Genomic DNA, 18,119 nt, shown 5'->3' with positions numbered 1-18,119 from the left:
TCATGTAACTTCAACATCATGGAATTTGGTCATTTTAAGCGACCCAATTAAACTCTGAGCTAATGAGATAATTAAGTGAATAATTGAGTGATGATTGAGCATTATTGAAGACACCTGATGTTAACAAGCAGAATCTCTGAAGGAGAAAACCGGAATGTTTAAGTCACCATTATGGAGATCAGTGTGTGTTTTAGTTGGGCTCTTGACCATTAACTTATTAACTTTAGATTTTGTTTGGTTGCTGTACATGAGTTATAACAGCCAGATGAACAATAAACAAAGGTCATCTGATGGTATTGGTTGTGTTTTAACATAATCATTATTTCACAATCATTTGACCTGAGTCACTGAACTTATATTAAACCGAATTTCTGAGTTAACTTTACCTTATGTATAATAACAGCACTGTCATTGTATAGCATACTATTTTTTTTTTTACTTTTCAATGAAATTCAAATGATCAAATCAATAAATAAAAAAGAAACTTCCTAAAAATATCTTTAGTAGGCACACATAGACATCAAGAATCAGCCTGTGATTCTCAACAATGGTGACAATTATAAAGCATGTTGCAGTGCATTTTGGGTGCCACCAATCAAAACTCATTCATGGCTCCCATCATGCATTGCTGCATGAATAAATAATAAGCTAATGATCTGTTTGTCACCATTGCTGAGATTCATATGCTGATTCTTGATGTCTGTGTGTGCCTACTCTAAATATTTTTTAGGAAGTTTCTTTTTTATTTCTTGATTTGGTCATTTGAATTTCATTGAAAAATCTAAAAATAGTATGCTCTACAATGACAGTGCTGTTATTATCCATAAGGTAAACTTAACTCAGAAATTCGGTTTAATATAAGTTCAGTGACTCAGGTCAAATGATTGTGAAATAAGTATTATGCTAAAACACAACTAATACCATCAGATGACCTTTGTTTATTGTTCATCCGGCTGTTATAACTCATGTACAGCAACCAAACAAAATCTAAAGTTAATAAGTTAATGGTCAAGAGCCCAACTAAAACACACACTTATCTCCATAATGGTGACTTAAACATTCCGGTTTTCTCCTTCAGAGATTCTGCTTGTTGACATCAGGTGTCTTCAATAATGCTCAATCATCACTCAATTATTCACTTAATTAACTCATTAGCTCAGAGTTTAATTGGGTCGCTTAAAATGACCAAATTCCATGATGTTGAAGTTACATGAACATATTATGTTTGTTTAACGAAACATAGTTATGTGGAACCGGTGGAACCTGTTTACAAAAAAAAGTTAAGTAAAGCCAACATATCATTTTTTTGAGTGCATACGCTGTTATTAATGTGTTTAAAAACATACAAACAACCAAGGTGCCAGGCCCTGACAACCCGTCTGCCTTTCTTTTAAAAACTTTTGGAGAAGAACCGTCACCGGCCTGGTATAAATTATTTCAGCTCCCTATAGACACATGTACAGTACCAAAACTCTGGAAAAAAATCTATTATTATCCCAGTACCCAAAAAGGCATGCCCATAGGAGAATAATGACTATTGCCCAGTGGCTATTACTTCCAATGTTTTTAAAACTTTAGAGAGGCTTGTGATAGAGAAACTTCACACAGGTGTGGAAAAAAAATGTTAGATAAATATCAATTCGCTTATACAAAAAATCGTAGTACAAGTGATGCCATATCAACAATAATGCACCTAACTTTGAAGCAGCTTGAAAGTCCTGTTGCATATGCTAGACTGCTTTTTTGTTGATTTTAGTTCTGCCTTTAACTCAATCCAGTCAGATATCATCCTTAGGAAATTAGTTCAGTTAAAAGTCAATCCCTTTTTAATCAGATGGTACCACTCCTTCTTGTCAGGCCACAGCAGGTGAAGTTTAACTCTTCCCTGTCTGATCCAGCAGTGTGTAGCACTGACACCCCCCAAGGGTGTGTTAGCTCCCCTCTCCTGTTTACCTTGTTCACCAATGACTGTATCAGCACTGAGCCAAACCAATATATAGTAAAATTCTCAGATGACACTGTCCTTCTCAGTTTTCTCACCAAAGAAAGCAACATAAGCATCCACCAACGGCCGTGTGATTCACACCAACTGGAAATGCTGGTAGACCCCAGATCAGCTGGAGATCAGAGCCCTGTGGCCATCCATGGTCATGACATCAAGCAGGTGTCCTCCTTTAAATATCTAGGAGTGTATATTGACAACTACCTGACTTGGTGCCCACATGTAACAAATGTCTGTGACAGAACTCATCAGTGCCTCTATTTTTTGCGCAGACTTAGAGGAGACACACCACAAAAGCCCAAGATTAAGACAGTTACAAAGACAAAAAGTACATCGAACATTAGGGCTACTCAAAGGAGCTGTGCAACATTGCACAAGTAGCCTATAGAAAAATGGTAATTTACAAAGTAATATTATATCATATCATACATATCTATAAATACATTCAATCACAGATATACAGTACATTATTAAATTCATGGTCACACGTTCACCGCTGCTCATTTATGAGATTAACTGAGAGAGGGACAAATGAGTGCTTATACCTGTTGTATTTGCACAGAGGAACCCTGTACCTCTTTCTTGAGTTCGATAGCACAAGTTATCAAATAGAATGATCTTAGCCTGCCTGATTGTTGCCTGATCGAAAAGCTCCTGCGGGTTTTTGTATTTGACTGTCAAATTTCCAAACCAGCTAGTAATACCATACACAGCAAAATCCCCAGTGTTAAATTAACACTCTGAGTGTGGACTCATATAAACACTGAAGCAGTGTTAAAGTTAACACTGAAGCAGTGTTAAAGTTAATGAGATAATTAAGTGAATAATTGAGGGATGATTGAGCATCATTGAAGACACCTGATGATAACAAGCAGAATCACTGAAGGAGAAAACCGTAATTTTAAGTCACCATTATGGTGATCAGTATTTGCTTTAGTTGGGCTCTTGACCCTTTAATCATTAACTTCAGATTTTGTTTGGCTGCTGTACGTGAATTATAACAGCCAGATGAACATATAGAAAAGGTGATCTGATGGTGTTGGTTGTGTTTTAACATAATCATTATTTCACAATCATTTGACCTGAATCACTGAACTCATATATAGGCCAATTTCTGAATTAGGTTTACTTTATTAATTATAGCAGCACTGTCCTTGTATGGCATCATATCTTTAGCCTTTTCAATGAAACCAAATGATCAACAAAAAAAAAAAAAAACGTCAAAAATTATTTATGTTGGCACACACAGACATCAAGAATTAGCATATGAATCTCAGCAATGGTGACAAACAGATCACTTCTGAACATAAGCTCATTATTTATTCATGCAGCAATGCATGATTGGAGCCATGAATGAGTTTTTATTGGTGGCACCCAGAATGCACTGCAACATGCTTTAATAATTGTCACCATTGTTGAGATTCACAGGCTGATTCTTGATGTCTAAAAACTGTATCAAATAAATGAATTTTTTTTTGTATATGAGACGTGTATAAAATGAATTTCTGTGGATTACTTTGTAAAAGTTTAAAACACTTTGCTGTGCAAGAATAGTGCTGCTATAATTGATAAAGTAAACCTAATTTGGGCTCTATATGTGTTCAGTAATTCAGGTCAAATGATTGTGAAATAATTATTATGTTAAAACACAACCAACACAATCAAATCACCTTTTCTATATGTTCATCTGGCTGTTATAACTCACGTACAGCAGCCAAACAAAATCTGAAGTTAATGATTAAAGGGTCGAGAGCCCAACTAAAGCAAATACTGATCACCATAATGGTGACTTAAAATTACGGTTTTCTCCTTCAGTGATTCTGCTTGTTATCATCAGGTGTCTTCAATGATGCTCAATCATCCCTCAATTATTCACTTAATTATCTCATTAACTTTAACACTGCTTCAGTGTTAACTTTAACACTGCTTCAGTGTTTATATGAGTCCACACTCAGAGTGTTAATTTAACACTGGGGATTTTGCTGTGTACCGAATAATTGACTCTATTGTTGCTCTGTAGAAAACTAACATAAGATTTTTACAGACCCCGCAACTCTTGCAGCAATTTCTCTAGGTCCAAAACTAATTTCTCCTTGGGGAGACTAATAAAGATACTTTGACTTTGATCTCTCAAGATCTCAGCAGAGGAGGATTAAACAACAAAAACAGCATTACCAGCTTCACTTATTACTAACCCGATTGACTTTATTTCTGTCAAACGTCTACAGAAGATCTTATTGAGAATCAACAGAGGTTTAGATGTCAATGTTTTATTGAAAACTATTTCATATTTTTTACCATTATGGTGATCAGTGTTTGATTTAGTTGTGGTCTTGATCATAGGCTCTAAAAAACATATGGACGTAGTGTTCATGACGTCACCCATAGGTTTCTGAAGAGCATTTTTGAAGCCTAAAGTAGGCGGAGTTGGCCGTCGCCATCTTGGAAGCACGTCACTCCCGGATAAACGAAAATGGGCAAAAAGGCGGGACGTGGGTGGAGTTGAGGTGCCTGGATGCTGAAACTACGCCAGCCTAGCTCGACGTGATCGAGTTTGCTCAGGCTAAGGAGCAAATGCTATATGCTACTGGCCTCGCCCTAAAGTGACAGCTGACTTGAAGTAGTAAGCCTAAAGCCAATTGTTAAAGTTCATGTTTTTGCTCTTTGAAATATTAGAATAGTTAAAGACATAACGAAACGTGCAAGTTCACAGAGGAAAACAACTGAAAAATAGCGCCGGTTGTTCTCTCGATACTCGACAACGACGGAATCCAACGGCGTGGGCGAAGGTATAAGACGTGTATTAAATTTTATGAAATAATCCTGAAAAAAGTACAAACACGGCAGAGATGGCAAGTTCAGCAGCTGGAATCAGCTGAGGTGACGTGATGGCTAGCAGACAAACGGCTAGTGACATCACGTGACGTGCTATAGGCCTAGACCTTCAATCAGTCAATCATATTCATATCAGGTTCAAAGTAGTAGTAATTACTAGTGTTGTACCAGTGACAATAATCACAAAACATACCATGCTTTTACCACATTAATGGTCACCATTGTTGAGATTCATATGCTGATTCTTGATATCTCTTAGTCGTAATAATGAATTTTATGTAAAATCCTTCATACTTTCTGATATTCATAACATTGCTAGTTATTATGCTGTAGAATCTCAGTTTTGAATAAAACTAATAATATGTTACCCTTTTAATCCGAGATTAGACTCTGGATGAGATCAGTGAATCAAGTCATTAAGTGATGATTGTCATCATCACACCTTGACCATCATGCAGAGGAACTAACACATAGAATAACATTATAACTTTCAACACACTTAAATGCAGTTTAGTGTGATAGTGCAGACCAAGTGAAACAGCGCTGCGTTACCTCACAAGCTTCATTTGTCTAATAAACTGACCTGTGAGTAGTAATGCAGCACTTGCAGGTAGTTTGCTAGAATTAAAGGGCACCTATTATGGAATTTTGAAAAATTACCTTTCATGTAGTGTGTAGCATAGAGCTAAGTGAACAAAAACATCCTGCAACGTTTTATATATGAAAGCTCACTGTAAAAAAAGTTATTGTCTCTCAAATGTATGAGTCGACTCTGAGTCAATTTAATGAATCGTTTTTCCAATGAGTCATTTTCTTTTTCGTTGTGACGTCAAGACGAAAAATTATCAAATTGGCCGCGCCCACTCATTGCGCCCGCAGACACCAGGGAAAACTTGAAAACATCATGTCAACAACAAGACGCTGTGTTCTGAATGCGCATCAAAAGCGACCTTTTTCCACAAACAGCATTACCAGCCTCACTTATTACTAACCAGACTGACTTTATTTCTGTCAGACTTCTACAGAAGTTTTTATTGAGAATTAACAGAGGTTTAACTCTAATGTGTTTCATTTGAAGTCACCATAACAGTGATTAGTGTTTCCATTAGTTGGGCTCTTAACTCTTAATATTTCTTTTGTCTTTTTTTGGCCGTTGTGACAGTGTGTTTAGTCAAACACATTTGCAGCAGCAAAGAAAGATAAGGTGAAATGAGATCAGGTTATAATGGTTACCTGTTGATGGTTTTATAATCATCATGGAATAACTTGATTCACTGATGTCTTTGGAATCTAACAATTTTGTTGATCCATTAATACACAGCATAATCCCCCAGTGTTAAATTAACACTCCTCAGTGTTTATATGAGTCCTCACTCAGAGAGTGTTAAATGAACAATGAAGCAGGGCTAAAGTTAATGAGATAATTAAGTGATTAATTGAATGATAATTGAGCATTATTGAAGACACCTGATGTTAACAAGCGGAATCACTGAAGGAGAAAATCGTAATTGGTATGTTACCATTATGGAGATTGGTGTTTGCTTTAGTTGGGCTGTTGACCCTTTAAGCTATTAACTCTAATTTTGTTTGACTGCTGAGTTATAACAGCCAGATGAACAAAGATAAAAGGTGATATGATGGTGTTGGTTGTGTTTTAACATTATCATTATTTCGCAATCATTTGACCTGAATCACTGAACTCATATAGAGCCCAGTTACTGAGTTATGTTTGCTTTATTGATTATAGCAGCACTGTCCTTGAAAAGCATAATATTTGTAACTTTTACAATGTAATCCAAATACTTTCTTAAAACTTAATCACATACATAACTGTTTTCTTCTTCTTTTTTTTACACAGACATCAAGAACCAGCCTGTGACTCTCAATAATGGTGACAATTATAAAGCATTTTGCAGTGTATTCTGGAAGCCACCAATCAAATCTCATTCATGGCTCCCATCATGCATTGCTGCATGAATAAATAATGAGCTTATGTTCAGAGGTGATCTGTTTGTAACCATTGTTGAGATTCATACGCTAATTCTTGATGTCTGTATGTGCCTACCTGAAATATTTTCAGAAGGTTTTTTTTTTGTAATTGATTTGATCATTATGTTAAAACACAACCAACACCATCATATCACCTTTTCTCTTTGTTCATTCCAGCTGTTATAACTCAGGTACAGCAGCCAAACAAAATCTAAAGTTAATGAATTAAGGGTCAACAGCCCAACTAAAGCAAACACTGATCTCCATAATGGTAACATACCAATTACGATTTTCTCCTTCATTGATTCTGCGTTAACATCAGGTGTCTTCAATAATGCTCAATTATCACTCAATTATTCACTTAATGATCTCATTAACTTTAGCACCGCTTCAGTGTTCATTTAACACTCTCTGAGTGAGGACTCATATAAACACTGAGCAGTGTTAATTTAAAACTGGGGATTATGCTGTGTATTAATGGATCAACAAAATTGTTAGATTCCAAAGACATCAGTGAATCAAGTTATTCCATGATGATTATTAAACCATCAACAGGTAACCATTATAACCTGATCTCATTTCACCTTATCTTTCTTTGCTACTGCAAATGTGTTTGACTAAACACACTGTCACAACGGCCAAAAAAAGACAATAAATATATTAAGAGTTAAGAGCCCAACTAATGGAAACACTAATCACTGTTATGGTGACTTCAAATGAAACACATTATAGTTAAACCTCTGTTAATTCTCAAAAAAATCTTCTGTAGAAGTCTGACAGAAATAAAGTCAGTCTGGTTAGTAATAAGTGAAGCTGGTAATGCTGTTTGTGGAGTTGTTTAATCCTCCTCTGCTGAGATCTTCACAGATTTAATGTCTTCTTTTATCTTCAAGTGATTTCATCTAAGACTGTGTCTGAAGTCAGTTGTAGTTCTTGTGTTTCTGCTCGTCTCTTTTTCTATTCTCTTCTTTCCTTCAGTGATTCTGCTTGTTAACAGGCTTATTAAGGCTGCAATTACTTAATATTTAATATACACAGATTTTGTGGCTCAGATAAGGCCCAGTTCTGGTTTATTTCTTTGCTCTTGGCTGACATGTGGCATTGCTATGGCCTACTTGTGGCCCAGATCTGGCAAACAGGAGTGGGCCACCCAAGGGCCGTCATTCCACGCTGCATGTGGGCCAGATCCGCATCCCACAAGTGCCAGATGTGGGCCGGATCTGGGCCGAAACAATGTTGCTATCTGGGTAGCGACCCCTTGCGGGGGTTACATATTACATTTTAATTTGTAATTAAAAATTACATATTGTATCTTGTAGTGACTCTGACAGGGTATCCGGAGAGATGTATCTAAATTAGCGAATCCCGATTTGCAAACAAAGGTCAGTTCTTCGTGAGTAAACAAAGGGGGATTCTGTATACGACCCCCTTTGGGCATGTTGACCAGATTGGTGCCACTATGGCTAGCACATGACACATTTGGAACAAGCTAGCCTTGTCTTCAACAAATGGTCAACCATTCAAACCTCGCCGTCTCACGGGACACGCATTCCCCCTCCACAGAAAGAGTCCACGAAGCCGCCTGAGTGCTGACAGACAATTAATGCACACACACACACAAATGTCCTATAATGTGTATATAAATGTATATAACACAGAAATTGTATCCAACCTTCCTGTACGCATGCATAGCTTATTAGCTTTGCTTTATAATAGAAGTATGGTTTGCTAGTGTATAGCTCTGAAGTCTAAGAGTTCATCAAAAGAATGTTCCAACACATTAACACACAAACACCAGCCATGGAACTTTTCAGAGGAAAGTACCTCTACATGTTTTAAATGTATTCATTTTGGTGCTTAGATGTCGTCACATGCCATACTGGAAGTACTGACAATTTTATTGTGTGCTAAGCAAATTGTAAAGATGCTTGTAATTCTGCATATGAATGTAACTCCACATTCCGATAATCTTCATGTGACGTGTCTGATATGTCTGTAATTCGCTCAAGCTAACGGAGCCGAATTCCGATAGCAGAATGAAGTAAGGTGCATTATTTTACACATTTCATATTTCAGGAGCCGAACGCTCAAATACAATCTCCTCACGAGTCAGTCAAGTGGGAATCCCCCACAAGACAAAGAGAACTGTGTCCGCCCCAGGCCGCGGACGGTCATGTGTGATTCGCGCGAACAGAGGCGTGAACCCTCCTCTCCATAAGAGACACAGCAGTTTCTACGACACATGATAACTTTTTCCTGTGAGAGGATCCATGGCTCCTTCGGGGAGCTTTCTCCGTTTTCTTTAATCTTTCTTTATTTTTGTCTTCGGACTTTTTCTTACGTTTAGTTTCAGTGAAATGAACGTAATCGGCAACTTCAACCTGAAGGAGACTCTTTGAATCTGCAGCGACCACGCTCGCCCAGAAGAGCTGAGAAAGCACGCACCCGCTCTTAAGGACACACACGCCAGACACAGTTTTCCTCGGCAACACCAGGAGAACCAAAGACCTTTAAGCCTTCATTCAAACTAACGCGCTTTGCCCGCTCTGAAAGACCACGTGAACGCATGACGCGAGGACAGAGACACGCACCCCTCTTCACATCAACCACAAAGAGCTTACCTGTGCAAGTAAACCGTTTACCATTCTTCCAAGGTTTAAGATCTGTTGAGTCTTGTTCTAATTCAAAAGGTTCTGTGTCTGTGATGAATTGTGCCAAGAAGACCTCTCATCTTCTCACTCTCTCTCTCTCTCTCTCACTCCCAATCTTGCGCTCTCGCAAACTCTCTCTCTCTCTCTCCTGTTTGTTATTCGTCTGTCTCGTTAGCTTTACTGTTTAACTGTACATACATGTATCCTGTGTTCAAATGTAGAATTCTGTATCCGTAGTTTCAATTATTAAAACCATATTCTTGATTGATCCTGAAGTGCTCATTTACCAGTCAATGAAATGCGATCCTATAGCTAGGCTACAAAAGCTTTATCATTGACTACGTTGGGTAGTCTAATTTTATAAACACCTGAAAATTAATGTTCACGGCCGGAACATTGAGATTTCTTGGAGTTGATAAAAAGGGATAACGTGTTGAATTAATTGATGGGTTAATCTTACAGCCGTTTGCTGGACAAACCGATTGTTTGATAAACTAAATTGATTCCCTTAAAGTTGTCTCCTATAATCGGTCTGTAATGAGACCATTGATATATGAATGAGGAATTATAATTCGTTATGATTTACCATTCATATATACAATCGATCTATTTTCAATTTCGATAATTTAACTGTAATATGCAATATATTAATCATATTCATGATTAATTATTAAAATTCCCTATGCATAATTTGAGCTAATTAAGGCACATCTCAATGTCGCTACAAATAATTAAAAATAACAAGTTGTCAAATTCATCCGATACTCGTACATATTTGGATACTCGTACATAATCCTGCAGCTTTTACTCCTCCTGGTGTAATTGGCCACTGCCTCAATTCCTGTACATATTTATCACGATATTTGTAAATCAGTTGCGCCCCTTCTTGGAAAGTAGTCAGATGCCCCACACACTGTCAGAAAGTTTATATTAATTGCATTGTATTCTTTAAAATTAATAAAACACAAAAATAAATAATTTAATGAGAAGACTTATATTGACATATTAAGATTTTGTTTACATCTACCTTATTTTTTTTTTTTATATATTTTTTGCTATTTTATTATTATTCACATGTAAATCTACAATAAATACAATTTTAACAATATTTCAAGTGTAATCTTTCTTTATAAAAAGCATACATTTTATCATACGTATTTCAAAGTTAAGGATTCATTAGTTTGAATAGTGGAACAAACACTACAATAACATCTGAGTTGATAATTCAAAATACCTACTTTATTCTTGACAAAACATCCCATACTATATGTATGACATATGAGCAGAAATTGGCGAACAAAAGATTAGTTGATGTGGCAGTAGTCTATTTTACAGTAAAGACTTTATAATCTATCCAAAACTATTCACCAGAACCTTGTCTAAACATTTATATTTCGTCTGTAACATATCCTTTTTTATGATGTATTAATATAGAGCATATAAATGTTAATTTGCAGTTTAATACATTACTTATACAAAGACATTTTATTTCAACATATTTCAGTTGATTTTTACTCATCTCAGTATACCAATAAAGTTTGGGAAAAGCTCATGTTCATATAAAAATAGCATGTTGTAAGAGCCTGTAGTAAACAACAGCGCGCATCTGTGCCGTTCATTTACACATAGACATGCGGTTCATATTTAAACTGCTTTTTTGCGGTTTACAAGGCAAGGCAAGTTTATTTATATAGCACATTTCATACACAATGGTAATTCAAAGTGCTTTACATAAAAGGAATTAAAATAATAAGAATAAATAAAATAAATAAGAAACCGTTTAGAATAAAAAGGAAATAAAATGCAATACAAACAGTCGGACGAACAGTGGCACAGTGCTCATTCAGTAAATGCACAGCTAAACAGAAGTGATTTGAGTCTAGATTTGAATGTGACTACTGTAGGAGCACATCTGATCTCCTCTGGAAGCTGGTTCCAGCGGCGCAGACTCGCCGTGCTTAGAGTGAACCCTTGGTTTTTCTAGCTGATGTGATCCTAATGATCTGAGTGATCTATTGGGTTTATATTCAGTGAGCATATCTGCAATATCCCAGCCAGCACAGCCATGTGGGGCCCACATGGGTTTGACCTGGGCTATCTAACTGGGACCCAGCCAGTTTTGTCCACGGTTTCCATGTAGGCCCCACATGGGTTTGCCCAGATGAAATGAACACTGCTCAGTGTGCACACTACAGGCTGTTAAATGTAACACATATCAGTGTTGGAGTTAATGAGATCATTAATTGATTAAATAATGATTGAGCATTATTGTTAACAAGCCGAATCATTGAAGGAAAGAGAAACACAATAACTTCTTCCAGCCACAGCCTTAGATGAAATCAACTGAAGATAAAATACACAAAATCTCTCAAGATCTGATTAAACAACTCCACAAACAGCATTACCAGCTTCACTTATTACTAACCAGGTTGACTTTATTTCTGGTAGACGTCTACAGAATTTCTTTTTGAGAATGAACAGAGTTTAAGATGTTGATGATTTAATGAATATAATAGTTTGGTTTGATGTCACCATTATGGTGACCAGCGTTTGCTTTAGTTGGGCTCTTGACTTTTTAACTTTAGTTTTTCTCTGGCAGCTGTATCTGATTGTTATGTTGAGCATCTGAACATATGTTGTTATGTTAACAGCAAGAGAAAATGCAATCAGATGTTATAAGCTGATTGATGATAAGAATCTAATCATCATGTAGTGGCTTAACTCACTAATATTGTGTGTGAGTTTTAGACGGGTGATATGTTATTCATTTTATTATTGTGATTCTACAGCAAGAGATCCAGCACATTTTTATCAGAACATCAAATGATTTTTAAAACATAATTTTCACATTTTGGACTTTTGCAAATTTTTACTCACACACAGACATCAAGAATCAGCATATGAATCGCTATAATGGTGACATGCTTCATGGTGCAATGCATTCTGGGAGCCATGGATAAGTTTCGTATGATGCACCCAGAATGCATTGCACCATTAAGCATGTCACCATTGTTGAGATTCATATGCTGATTCTTGATGTCTGTCTGTAGAATCACAACAATAAAACAAAATGAATAACATATCACCCATATAAAACTCAGACACAAGTTAATCCACTACATGACGATTATATTCTAATCATCAATCAGCTTGTAGCATTTGATTGCATTTTCTCTTGCTGTTCTCAACATAACAATCAGATACATCTGAACAGAGAAGAACTAAAGTTAAAAAGTCAAGAGCTCAACTAAAGCAAACACTTATCACCATAATGGTGACATCAAACCAAACTATTATTTTCAATAAATCATCAACATCTTAACCTCTGTTAATTCTCAATAAGAAATTCTGTAGACGTCTACCAGAAATAAAGTCAACCTGGTTAGTAATAAGTGAAGCTGGTAATGCTGTTTGTGGAGTTGTTTAATCAGATCTTGAGAGATTTTGTGTATTTTATCTTCAGTTGATTTCATCTAAGGCTGTGGCTGGAAGAAGTTATTGTGTTTCTCTTTCCTTCAATGATTCGGCTTGTTAACAATAATGCTCAATCATTATTTAATCAATTAATTATCTCATTAACTCCAACACTGATATGTGTTACATTTAACAGCCTGTAGTGTGCACACTGAGCAGTGTTCATTTCATCTGGGCAAACCCATGTGGGGCCTACATGGAAACCGTGGACAAAACTGGCTGGGTCCCAGTTAGATAGCCCAGGTCAAACCCATGTGGGCCCCACATGGCTGTGCTGGCTGGGATATTGAGGTCCTAGGTCATTGAATGATTTATATACCAGTAATAATACTTTAAAGTCAATCCTATATGTAACTGGGAGCCAGTGTAAAGACCTGAGGACTGGTGTGATATGTTCATATTTTCTGCTCAGCGTTCTGTATGAGCTGCAACTGTCTTATGGTCTTTTTAGGAAGGCCAGTGAGGAGTCCATTACAATAATCCACCCTGCTGGTGATGAAATGCACAACTTTCTCTAAGTAGATTAATTAATAGAGATGGATACTATTTTTAAATTTACACATCAAAAAAATGTTGAATCTGGACAAGAAGTTGTGTATAGAACCTTTAGATGTGTAAAGTGGCAATTTCTTATGACAGTAAATGATAGAAGACATTATAAAAATATAGCTTGCTGTGCCAAATGGGCAGGCTAGCAAAGTTAGTTATTTTTGTCACATATAATCATGTAAGGTACAATCATAGGAGAATGTAAGATTTTCAGTATTACATTAAACCACAACTATCATCCAACAATATAAATGTTCAGATGTGTTATGTGGATGGAAGGAGAACCCAGGCGCAGACGACACAAAGGATTTATTAAGGATAAAAACAGAAAACAAAAACCCACGAGGGGGCAAAACAGACGAAACAAAGGATATAAGACTGACAAGGCAGTACTAGAAAAAGACTGAACAAGAAACAAACAATACGTCTTACAATACTAACAATGACTAGACTTGACAGGATACTCACAAGTAACGTTTGGCAATGAACCGACAAAAGACAGCGAAACACAAGGGGATAAAATAGGGAGACTAATCATGACATGACAGGTGACACAGATAAAGCAATAATGACTAAATCAGGATAACAAGGGGGCGGGGTTAAGAGACGAGACAACACAAGTGTTACACACGAGGTCCACACGTGCGTTTTATGAAGATTTAAGGTCGGGTTTTTATTTCAGGAACACTTACAACACCCAAAACAATCTCGGTTACAGTAGCAACAACAACGCTCTTCATCAATCGTCTCGCGATACTCTCTCTCTTTTCAATCTCGCGACCTTTTCAGATCTGCCTTCTCCAAATCTCGTCTGCCAAGCTTTTAGCTTAAAAGTCACAGACGGAAAATATACATACTTCAAACTGTGCAGATAGAGCATGAAAAGAACAGAAACATTAAATATAAATAAATATAAATAACAAGACCTCAACAAAAATACAGAAAAATTAAACAACAACTGTGGAATAAAGATAACTTGTTTAAATACACTGAAATTAAATAAAATAGTATTTAAGATGAATAATGGGGGGGGTTACTCCATTACACCATTACACTCTCCCCTCCAAAAATGATGTCGTCCCGACATCCCCTGTCTTCTAAATGTCTCCGACATGATAAGTCGTTGAGCTATAGGAGTCTGTTATAGTAAGTACTATTTAAGGATACAATGCTGGCATAAACCCAAAATCACATTAACAACTACCTCCCGTGTTATTGTAATGTTTCTGTAGTTGACAACATTGTGCACCATGAAAGCAACTACACTCCCCATCTTTAATACGGACGCTGTATCCTTCTGCAGGTCTCTTGTACCATCAGCTCAAATTTAACCTACAAGACAATCAGTATCACCGGGATCTTCAAATTCTAATTATCAGAGTTCACAGTTCTTCATTCCCTTCTTTACCGGTCTGTCATTATCATACGGTATCTGATTGAACAGGGTCAATGGAAAATACAAATTCTACATCACAACAATGTATCTAAACTCACCTTCAACTATCTTTAACTGTGTTTTGTTTTTTTCATATGTGTATTTTTATGCGTGTATGTGAATCTATTGTATGTTTTATTCTAATATGGGTTCCCCTAGAGTATGGTAAGTGAATGTCTGTTTGTGCTTTCGCTTTCTCAAAGGATATAATCTCTGTGGTAGTGCAGGTTCTGGCCCCTGGATTCCACTTCCCTCTTGCTCAGGGGTGGCTCCATCATCTGGCTCCGGACTCAACTCTACTGGTCCTTTATCAAGTGTCATTTGTCCTTCTGCCTCGGAGGCCTCCTCTTCCCCATTTCCACACCTCATCCTCACTTCCTCAACATGCTGTGGAACCACCTCTTCCATGTCACACTCCTCCATCTCCTTGTATTGCCCGTCTTTTACAGACTTCTGTGTCACTTGTGGATAGCATTCTTCAGCCTCTGACAGCAGCTGGTCTTCACACTGGCCCGGTTTACAAGGTCTGCAAATCCTGTCCATTCGCTCTCATCCTCAGAGCTACTTTCCACGGCTTGCTGCTCGGACTTTGCTTTGCTGAGTTTTTGTTTCACCATCTTTTCCAGAGTTGTTGTGGTTTGTTCTATGGGCAGGAATTCACAAGGCAAAAGCATGTTTCGATGGAGGACCCTGACACGCCCATGCCCAGTTTCAGGCTGCACCTCATAGACTGGACACTCTGATCTCTTTTTCTGGACCACATAGACCTGCTCCTCCCAATATGATCGCAGTTTTCCTGGGCCCCCTCTTTCACTCATGTTCCTAATGAGAACTCTACAGCCTGGCTGTAACTCCACTCCATGGGTCTTACTGTCGTACCTGTCCTTGGCCTTCCCACTTGCCATTCTCGCAGATTCGGAAGCCAGCTTGTAGGCCTGATCCATTCGCTTTCTCCAACTTTTTGCATATTCTTGATGAGATGATGATTGATCTCTGGGGCTGAGATTGAACATGATATCAATAGGGAGCCTCGGATGACGTCCAAACAGCAGAAAGTAAGGAGCAAATCCGGTTGCCTCATTGCGTGTGCAATTATATGCGTGCACTACTTGTGCCAGGGAGTTCTTCCAGTCCACCTTTTCCCTGTCAGTCAGATTCCGCAACATGGACAAGAGTGTCCTATTAAATCGCTCCACCTGACCGTTTCCCTGCGGGTGGTAGGGGGTTGTTCTGGAGCCTTTAATACCGCTGTGCTGCTGGAGTTGTGCGAACAGCTGGTTGTCAAACTCCTTCCCCTGGTCATGGTGCAATCTTGTGGGGAAACCAAATTTCAACACAAAATCCCCGAAAATCTTTTGAGCTGCTGTCTTAGCTGACTTATTGAGGCATGCATATGCTTGAGCAAAGCGAGTAAAATGGTCAATAATGACTAAGATATATTCATACCCGCCTTTGCATCTCTCCAAATGAAGAAAGTCCACTGAAACTAATTCAAAGGGGTGTGTTGTGTCAATATTGGTAAGTGGTGCTCGGTTTGGCTTGTTGGGGCGTTTTGTCTTGAGACAGCGACACACTCTTAAGACCTGATGTTCAACATCCCTCTGCATATGTGGCCAGTAGAATCTGTCCCTCATTAAGTGGAGCGTCCGCTCTACACCTAGATGACCCATGTTTTCGTGCAACTCTTTGAAGGCCAACCCATGGAACTTCTTGGGCAGCACCAGCTGTGATCGAGTTGCTGTTGTCCTGTACAGGATTCCATGCTCATCCAGGAACAACCTTTTCCTCTCCCGCATCAGTACAGCACGGCCATCATGACCACTCCAGTCCCTATCTCTAGGCCATCGATTTGTTCTGACGCAGTTCATCACCGTGCTGATCACTGAATCCTGTTCCTGGGCTTCCCTCAGCACGCTTTTGTCAAAGTTCAACACTGCATTCTCCTCTTCAGCCAGTGCGGTCTCGATGGTCACTGGACACATCCACGGAGTGTGTTCTTTTGACTCAATACTGAGAGCTTGGGTCACACAGCTGATGACATTTGGACTCACTTCTATCGAACACTTCTGCATATACTCCTCCATCCCCAATGGCATGCGCGACAGGCCATCTGCATCAGCGTTGGTTTTTCCTGGACGATACTTAATAGTGAAATTAAAATCAGCCAGCTCTGCAACCCAGCGATGTGTAGTGGCATTTAATTTGGCTGTCGTGAGCACATATGTTAATGGATTGTTGTCTGTGTAGACAACAAAAGAAGGAGTATAGTAGAGGTAATCTCTGAAGCGCTCACAGATGGCCCACTTCATGGCCAAGAACTCCAATTTTCCAGAATGCAGATGATAGTTCTTTTCTGCAGCAGATAAAGTTCTGGATCCGTAAGCAATGACCCGGAGCTTGCCTTCCTGTCTTTGATATAACACGGATCCCAGCCCTTCCTGTGATGCGTCGCAGTGGAGGATGAACGACTCTTCAAAATTTGGGTAACCTAACACAGGGGGTTGTGAAAGAAAATCAATCAACTGACCGAGCACCTCCTGGTGCTTTGGCATCCAGACGATGGGATGGTTTGCGGGTAGTTGTCCCTGGCTGTTTCCTTTATTAGCAGTTTTTTTTCCTCTTTTAGCAGTTGTCTTACATACACTCTTTTCCTGGCTCAGAAGGTCATAAAGAGGTGTAGCTATCCTGGAGAAATTTGGTATGTATGAGCGATAGTAGGATATAAATCCCAACAACTTCCGAAGGTCTCCTACTGTTGCAAGTTTCCGCTCCCGCAAGGCCTGGACAGGTGCTAGGTCGGCAGGGTCCATCGTATGACCATCTTTGGACACAAGCTTTCCCAGGAACCTCACCTTATTCTTAAAAACTTCACATTTTCGTGCTGTCAGCTTAATCCCATGTTGTTGATAGCGCTGCAAGATTTTCCGCAGGTCTCTGAGGTGGTCTTCAAAGGTTTTGCTGTGAACTAGATTGTCATCCAAGTATGGCTGACATATCTCATCTCTCAGCCCTATCAGACACTCCTCCATACAGCGTTGAAACTCCGCGGGTGCTGAAGACAGGCCGAACGGAATGCGGACCCATTCATAAAGCCCCCAAGGTGTAATAAAAGCTGTCAGTGGTCGGCTATTCTCCTCCAAATATCCTTGGTGGTACGCTTTTCCTTGGTCTAAGATGGAAAACC

This window comes from Rhinichthys klamathensis, unplaced genomic scaffold (genome assembly GCF_029890125.1).
Source record: "Rhinichthys klamathensis goyatoka isolate OS25496 unplaced genomic scaffold, OSU_Roscu_1.1 h1tg000146l_1, whole genome shotgun sequence".
Classification (NCBI taxonomy): domain Eukaryota; kingdom Metazoa; phylum Chordata; class Actinopteri; order Cypriniformes; family Leuciscidae; genus Rhinichthys; species Rhinichthys klamathensis.
The sequence above is the reverse complement of the archived record's forward strand: the minus strand, read 5'-3'. Positions refer to the sequence as shown.